Consider the following 9,384-nt stretch of genomic DNA (forward strand, 5'->3'; position numbering starts at 1 on the left):
ATAGCTGGAGGTTTTGGGGGTTTTTTTTAGGAAGGCATGTTTCCATACAGACTGAAAGCCATCCTGATTAGTCAACCCTAACCCCTTCATACAGCAATAATATAATGACACTGGGGAAGTATCACAAAACTAATAAAAAGGAAGGATGGTCCCGTATAAATCTACCACAAATGTGCTATTATTGCATCAATGCCATGTTGCTGAATACATCTACAAAACAAGGCACCACAGTCTGGAGAGGCCCTTAGACAGTTTATAACACCTGCGGAGTAAAACGAACCTTTCTTTTTCAGCACATGTTCATTATCTGAACTTGATAATTTCACTAAAGAATGTTGGAATTGGACCCTGAACTGAATTGGATGGGGGCGGGGAATTAAATATGGCATTCTCACGGTTGAAAGGGGTTCTTAAAAGTTAAACATATATGCACACACACTTTCCCATATTGGTTTATTGCAAGCTGAAATTAAAGGGGTGCTAAACATTAAGTATTTTTATTATTTGCAACTCCTAACGTACTGTAGGAGGAGAATTTATTATTCATTACAATTAAATCTTTCATTTCGGGATGAAAGGGACATTAAACTACACAACAAAAACAACAACAACAACAACAAGTTGCAGGACAGTAACTGAGGACAGGTTGCACTTGGGCGGGGGGGTCTGGTTGTCCCTTTTGTACTGCTTTACAATTCCATGTTCAGAACATTGTGGTTCTTTATCACATGAGAGTAAAAGTAGAAGGGCAAAGTTTGGATTACCACGCCCAGGCTCACTTCCAGTCAACCTGTTTTGAATATTCTGGTTTGCTTGGAGGGAGGTTATGTAGTGTTGCATCATTCATTATCCCACATATCTTTCATCATAGCAAAATATCCACTGGGGGTGGGGGGTGGGTGGGTTTGTTGTGCAAGTGCACCAAGCTAGCTTTCATTGCGTTTGCATTCAATCTGAAAATAGCACCACTCTGGAAGCCCACTAAGTCAGTCTGGGCTGGAAATAGGGACTTCAAAAAGATTCTTACGACTGAACAATGGATGGAAAGAGGGAAAGCTAGTCTCCCCCAGCCCATAGTGATGGCAGCTAAGCAAAGTGTCTTAAGTAGCTTTCCGGTTCATTAAGTAATTTGGGTCTTTTAAAAATGGAAGCCAGACAGTAAGACAACCCACTATAAGTCATGTTCATCATATGAAAATATGACAAATTTCCTGACATCTGAATAATTTGTTAATACTTGGCAGTAAAACAAAAGAAACATTGACAGTTAGCTAGGCATCTTCACTTGTTCTTCAACTCTGAAATCATCACATAGCACAACATAAAGCTTTACCTAAAATGTATTTTAAAAAACAACACCCTGCAGTTTCTTGGAGGTTAACCAAGTTGGTGCTATTGGCTCTGAATTGCACAGCAAAGTGGTTGCTGAAAATGGCATCCTTTAAGAAACTTGTTTCAGAAAAGATTCCCACCACCCACCCACTAGAAACACGAGAAGCTCTGAGCTAAAAAGCAGTATCTGTTTGCATCCAGTCTCATGCGTGAGCATAAAACAGTTAGTGTTGTGGTTTGCACTCCTACAGATTACACATGCTGAAAATTCCTTTGTCCATTTACAATGTATCTGAGAGCGGAACTGAATTTTAAATCATTTCTTGGCTGGTTTTGCTTCTGGTTTTGCACCCCCAGTGGTGTAACGTCAGTGATCTAACAGAATTACTTCTGATGTTTTTGTAAGATGAGAATTGGACCCACTGAGTTGAGATCTCATTGTGATTCACCTCTTTTATGCTGTGTGGGTGTTCCTCTAGCAATGGAGTGACATTTCAATAGCACACCGTGAACTAAAACAGCAAGAAACCAGATCTCCAGCCTAGGCTCTTTAGGTGGGAAAAGTAGCATGAACAGAGTCGTGTTTGGCACAGTATAATTTCATTTACCTTCAGAAATTGGGAGTGCCATTAAACCTAATCCTATCTAGGAATGAATGTGCATGCTCTCAAGCCCATTTCTGGCATTTCCTTTTAAAATAGGACTGAGGGAGAAGAGCCAGCAGGAGGGTTTTGAGTACACATTATTGATCTCCACTTGTTGGGACTTTGGCTTGGATGGGTGGGCTTCAGAGTGAGGCCAGAGTAATTCTAGCTTTCATACTCCTTCCACTTCAGTCATTGTTTGTATTACACTCTCAGACCCAGGGGAATTAATCAGTGCACAATATGATCAAAACACAGGTTAAGTGAGTGTGGATGAGCCCTTAATTCCAGTGTCCTCCCTGCTGAAGAGGTGGGACTTGTAAAAGCCAATAGGCCATTATTATTATTATTATTATTATTATTATTATTATTATTATTATTATTATTATTATTACAATCCACCTCTTTTAAGCAGACCCTGAATTTAGAAAATGTTGGGGGTTATTATTATGAGAATGTTAATATTTCAGGTCAAGAGCTATCAAACTATGCTGTGAACCACACTGAGATCTTTGGATGAAGGGTGGTATACAAATTTTATAAATAATAATAACTATAGCATGGTGTTTCCCAGGAAGGTGCTAGACATTTGGGAGGTATGATTTCTATGATACGTAAGTTACTTTCATTCCAACAGCAAAAGTTTAGCATTGCAGTCACAAAAACTCCAGTGGTAGTAGCCATCAGACTTGAAAGGAAGCTGGGAGCATCTGGGAGTTTAGGCCTGCAGCAGCTTCCTTCCCTCCTTCCGTGGTGGCTGGCTGGATTTAGAAGAGGACATAGAATAGATGCTCTGTCCTTCTTGTCTTGTGTTGAGATTACTGTCCCAGTTGAGATTATTACATGCCCAGCAGGGAGCTGTGCAAGGAAGAGAAGAGACAGAGAGAGGGTTGGGAGGTTTAGAAATGAAGGTTGAGGGTTGGGCTGAAGGCTAAAATTAGAAAGCGACTTGAGTTGACATTCAAGACAGTGGCTTGAGTCATCTGTGTCCTGGAGATGGGGATCCAACATTGATTCTGACATGCTATATTCTAGCCCCACCATTGTGAGACCAATTTTAGACCGGCAAATGGCATCAGGTGAAGTGTGCAGCTGCTTGCTTGTTCCAGTCTCAACATGCCAGCCTTTTTCTCCTGTTTGCACACAAAGTTAAAATGGTAAGAAATACTGTTTAGCCTTTTACCATAAATACTGGTATCTGAATTGTCAGTCTTCAAAAGTGAGATCTGATGTCTACCGGCTACAAACGAAATGAAACACAATGCTGTCCGTAGGAGCAGGCTACATCTGTAGCAATGTCTAATATTTATTACTGTTAGAGGGCCTGGCTTGTGTTAAGTGTAGGACTCCATTAGTCTATGTCTGATTAGGGAGGAAATGGCATTCTTAAACCTTCCACTTTGTGCACTGGCTGGGGAAACAGGGCTGAGCATACTGTTCTTTAAGCAAGTCAAGCTCCTATGTTGAAATCATCCTAATTCTTTGCCAGCAATAGCTGGGTTTTGCTACTGTCTATATTAGTAAAGGTAAAGGGACCCCTGACCATTAGGTCCAGTCATGACCGACTCTGGGGTTGTGGCGCTCATCTCGCGTTATTGGCCGAGGGAGCCGGCGTATAGCTTCAAGGTCATGTGGCCAGCATGACAAAGCTGCTTCCAGCAAAAACAGAGCAGCACACGGAAGCGCTGTTTACCTTACCGCTGTAGCGGTACCTATTTATCTACTTGCACTTTGATGTGCTTTCGAACTGCTAGGTTGGCAGGAGCAGGGACCGAGTAACAGGAGCTCACTGCGTCGCGGGGATTCAGACCGCTGACCTTCTGATTGGCAAGCCCTAGGCTCAGTGGTTTAACCCACAACGCCACCTGCGTAATGTATTAGTATTAAGTACCAAAGAACTATAAACCCTGGCATGTTTAATATGAATTTCAATAAGGACCCATGAACCACTTTTTCACTTAATTAAATAGAAGTTAAGTCACATTCAGGGACTGCAAATAGCCTTGCCATTCTCTGACTTGTGGACAGAAGAATCAGTGGAACTTTTCCTCACTTGGAACTCCTTAAGAATTGGATGCAGGCCATTGTTGAAAGGCATCTTCTAGTTTCTGGTGCTTGCAAACTCTTTAAGAACTGCTCAAGGTAAGATTTATGCTGCGGCTGATCACTTCCTGTTTGTAACTACCGTATGCTGTAGAAGACTGGCTTGAAAGCCCATGGAAAGTTCTGTAAGCTTGCAAGATTCATGTCTCCAAATGACAAAAGCCCTTCTCCTGGTTGCCATAACAACAGTTTACTGGACCAGTGAATGTGTATAATGCTGGAGTCCTTAAGATGTCAATTTTTTTTATCAAGTGCTCTCTCTTTGTCCTCCGCTGTGCTCCTGGCATGGGCTTGAATCAGTTGTATTGACTTGCTTCTTGGCCTTAGTGTCTGTGCATAGAGCTTAATCCCAACGCTCTCCTCTTTCAGGCTAGGTCTTCTGTTGTTGGGACAAAGAAAAGTTTATGTTGAGAGCAGGCTGATTTGTCTCTTAGATGCATGGAATCCTAGATCTTTGTAGAGGTAGAAGATCAATCTAATGGCTTTAACAGAATGGAGCAACACAGGGCAGTGAATCTAAGTTTGGCCTCATTGAGGGGCAGTATTTCAATATGAGTAGGAAAATGAGAGCACTCCTTTTAAAGCACTGGATATGAGCGTGCAGGTTTTCAATCATCCTCACCACTTTGCTGTGGGATGTTGGTGGCGCTGTGGTGTAAACCACTGAGCCTAGGGCTTGCCGATCGGAAGGTCGGTGGTTCGAATCCCTGCAACGGGGTGCTCGGTCCCTGCTCCTGCCAACCTAGCAGTTCAAAAGCATGTCAAAGTGCAAGTATATAAATAGGTACCGCTCCAGCGAGAAGGTAAACGGCGTTTCTGTGTGTTGCTGTGTGTTTGCCAGAAGCGGCTTACTTATGCTGGCCACATGACCCGGAAAAACTGTCTGTGGACAAACGCCGGCTCCCTCGGCCAGTAAAGTGAGATGAGCGCTGCAACCCCAGAGTCATTCGTGACTGGACTTAACTGTCAGGGGTCCTTTGCCTTTTTAACCACTTTGCTGAATTACTCCTTTGTTCCTGTGTCAAGGCTGCGACTGGCAGCCAATTAAGTCAAAGGAATGATTTCACTCTCCTGTGTGAAGTTTTTACCAGGAAGTGTTAGACAATAAGCTCATTTCAGAGTGCATATTTTCAGGACCCTTTGAGGGATTGGTGAGAAAAAAGGAGTTTACAGCCTTTAACAGCTTTGAGTTTTTTCGCAACAGTTTCAAATGGTTAACTCCCCCCCCCCTTGAGTCACAAAATAAGTGGTTCTGTAATTATCAGGGTTACAGAACACACCCTAATCTACATACCGATATGAGCATGGTGTTTCTTCTGTCCCCCCTCCTTTGTTTCTTCTGTCCCCCCTCCTTTGTTTGTTTTTAAAGTTCTTTCACCAAAAGCTAACCAACCATGTTCGCACTTAACAATATAAAATCTAGTTAGGTTTTTTTAAAAAATAAAATAAAAATAAAGTGACTAACTGAGGACTGCTGAGGCCTTTGTACTGTACAGATATTGGGAATAAATAAATCATGTCTGGGCTTAGCTTTCTTCATTGTGTTTTGTGCTTGAAGTGATGTGGTTTTTATGCTGAAAATGCTGAATTTCTCACTGGGCTGTTTTGCAAGAAAAACAAAAACAAAGATTGAGTTACCACACTGTCCCCTGAGTTTAGTTTCTACACTAAAATATATGATCCCTGTGACTGCCAGATCTTATTGGTGGACTGACGGAAAAACCTGTTTGCAAAGTTTCAAAGGAAATGTCATCAAGGAATACCTTTCTGTTGGATGCAATTGGATGTCGGAGCTGAAGAAAGAAGGCTCTTTTTGCCTTCCCCAGCCGATCTCTCTCAATCCAGTATTACACACCTAAATTCATATTATGTTATTGGTTTGGGTAATAGGTAGAGTCTAGAAGGATCAGTGACCCCCAGGCCGCTTGAGTAGGATTTCTTTCCTGGTCCCTGTTCTGCTACTGGACTTGAAGAGAATTTTAAGAGTGCATTCCTTGAGGATAAAAAAAAATTGGTTTCACCAACACTAACAGAAACATACTTGCCATGGGCTTAAACAGGTGTATATCACATTCACATTTTACTCAGGTGGGTACAAGTAATGGTTGTAAATATGAAAATTGGGTAAGTACCATTTAATTACATTTAAGAATGCACTATGAATCTTAGACTAAAGTTACTACCACTGTTTATTTAGTATATCCTTGCTCTTGCAATAATATGTACCTGTCCAATATTCATCAATACCTGCATGCTCTGTTCTTTTTTTCCATGTGAATTAAGTCACTACAATGCATAGCAATATTGTACAACCTGACAGTTCTGATAAATTCTACTGTGGGCAGTGTGTGTGTGTGAGAGAGAGAGAGAGAGAGAGAGAGTAGTGTAGTGTAGTGTAGTGTAGTGTAGTGTAGTGTAGTGTAGTGTAACACATTTCTGAGTGATAAGTGTAGCAAAGGTCTAGAACTATGTAATATTCAGCTGAACGTTGCTTGAACAAAGGACATATGTGAGAGAGATGTACTTGCTGCTGAGGCACCATGTACGCAGCAGATGGAAGCAGAAGTGCAGCTTTCTGTATGAAGTCTAAAGGCCTCAAAGGAACTCTTCATCTTCATGAAGACAAAATTGAAGTGAATCTAGATGTGGGGGGACCCATTTCATCAAAATGTACTATGTGAAAGAGCAACTCTGGAGAGAAGAGACTGAATAAAGATATGTTGGGGAACAAAATTGTAAGTGGGTGCAATAAATTGTTTGTTCCATTGGTGGTGTGCTTTGTTCCATTGCAGCAGAAGAAAACTGTAATTGTGAAGTGCCGCAAAAGATTCAGAACTGGTAAAACAGTACTGGCTTAATCCTATTTCCAGCTGGCTGCTTGCTGGATGCATCCTGTCAGATGATTTTTGTCCAGCTGACTGACTTTATTGAAAGCCACACGGTTGTTAAACTAAACCATTCTCTCCACACACACCTCTCTCTTTTTTTTGCAGATAATTCTTTTTAGCGTAAAAGTCAAAACATAAACCGTAAGAATGCAATGGTGAAACATATCATGCAAAAGAAACATTATGTGGTTTTGTGTGTGTGGCAAGTAGCAAAATCCTTCCTGGTGTGCTGCAAAGAGAGAAGCATTTATGCTTTTGCAGAAAGACTCCCCCACCTCATGATAAAGTTGCTGTACTCAGTGACCAACCCACATGCCAAACAAAATGCCAGAGCAGCCTCAGGGGAGTCCTGTGTTTTACTATGCATGTATCACATACTGGTGGCGGCTTTAGATGAATCTACATGCTATGCATATCAAAAGGCAATTACTCTTCCATGACTCTTGCGTTTGACCTTAATGCAGGAGCTCTGATCTGGAGCTTCTCAGAGGAATCAATCCCAGTGGGGCTCATATTTGGTGCCAAATTTAAAAAGTGCTAAATGCAATTCCAACTCGCACAGGAGCAATCTGGAGTGCACTCTGACACTCTTTCTTGTTCCTTTGCAGTCACAGATTTACCTGCTCCACACCTGACTTCAGATATGGGACAGGTGCTGGGGCTGAGGAAAGCTGTCTTATGTACCAAATTAGAATGCCTGGTGGGCCTAATCTGGCCCCTGGGCTCCAGTTCCCCATGTCTAGCAAACAACACCCATGCAAAATGGCAGGCACGTTGGTAATCAAGTCTTTATGGAGATCTTGTGGGAGTTTTAGCATTAAGGCAGCTTGTGAGGAATTTACAAATTTTCCATTTTGTCACAATTACTTACACCGTTTGTCCCCAAATGCATAGCTGCCAAGTATCCCGTATCCGCCGGGAAAACCCCTTTTTTCTTACCGTTTCCCGGCGGTCTCCCGTTTAGGTTAAAATCCCGGTATTGTCCCTTAAATCGGCTTCGGCCCCGCGGCCATTTTTCTGGTGCCGCTTTGCCCTTCTATGGGCACCAGAAAATGGCGGTGCCGGCGCCGGAAGTCGCTTCCGTGCATGACCGGAAGTCGCTTCCGTGCATGACCGGAAGTCGCTTCCGTGCATGACCGGAAGTTGCGTGACGCGACTTCCGGTGGCGATTTGCCCTTCTATGGGCATCAGAAAATGGCGGCGCCGGTGCCGGAAGTCGCTTTTACGTGTTTCCGGTCATGACTTCTGTTTCAGTGTATCTGAAGAAGTGTGCATGCACATGAAAGCTCATACCTATGACAAACTTAGTTGGTCTCTAAGGTGCTACTGGAAGGAATTTTTTTAAAAAAAATTTGAAAAATTCTTGACTGCGTCAGACCAACACGGCTACCTACCTGTAACTAGCTTATGGTGTGTCTGGAATAAAAGGAGGCATGCTCCCAGATTTGTAGGTAACACTAAGCCAAACTATGCCTTAGCCCTGGATAGCAGAGCAGCAGCATGGCCAGGCGAGGAGCACAGTGGTCATGATCTTCATTCTGAGAACCCACACATTTGCTTGTTTGCGCTCAACCATTGTTTGGTTACATGCATGAATGACATTAACCAAATGCATATACTCAACTTCAAAATTGCTATTTGCCTACATGTGGATTTCTTTTTTTTGGAAGGGGAGAAGTAAGGATAGTGGAGAGGCTATAATGGGTGGGGGGGGGGGTTACATGGACAGTGGAGTAATAGCTGGAGGAACAAGGGACCTCCCTGAACGTTCAGCACTGATGGCTCTGAGCACTTTCTATGCTAATCCATATTCAAGCATCTCTGCAGGCATGATAGACACTTCTCCTTTAATCTATCAGATTACTTAATAGTCTATTATGCCCCCATCCTGCAATATTTTTAGACCTGCTGTTGGCCCTTTGCCACCCTTTACTTACATGCGACTCAGGCCCCTTCCATGACAGCTGCCAGGTTTGTCTACATATGTGAGTGGTACAAAGAGTGTACTTGGCACCCAGAGCTGCAAAACGCAGAAGCTGGGCAGGTTCTGGAAAATTGAACCAGAGAGGCCTTTGTTGATGTTTAGTCGTTTAGTCGTGTCCGATTCTTCGTGACCCCATGGACCAGAGCATGCCAGGCACTCCTGTCTTCCACTGCCTCCCGCAGTTTGGTCAAACTCATGTTCGTAGCTTCGAGAACACTGTCCAACCATCTCGTCCTCTGTCATCCCCTTCTTCTAGTGCCCTCAATCTTTCCCAACATCAGGGAGTCTTCTCTTCTCATGAGGTGGCCAAAGTATTGGAGCCTCAGCTTCACGATCTGTCCTTCCAGTGAGCACTCAGGGCTGATTTCCTTCAGAATGTATAGGTTTGTTCTTCTAGCAGTCCATGGGACTCTCAAGAGTCTCCTCCAGCACC

This window comes from Zootoca vivipara, chromosome 3 (assembly GCF_965207765.1).
Source record: "Zootoca vivipara chromosome 3, rZooViv2.hap1.1, whole genome shotgun sequence".
NCBI classification, from domain to species: Eukaryota; Metazoa; Chordata; class Lepidosauria; order Squamata; family Lacertidae; genus Zootoca; species Zootoca vivipara.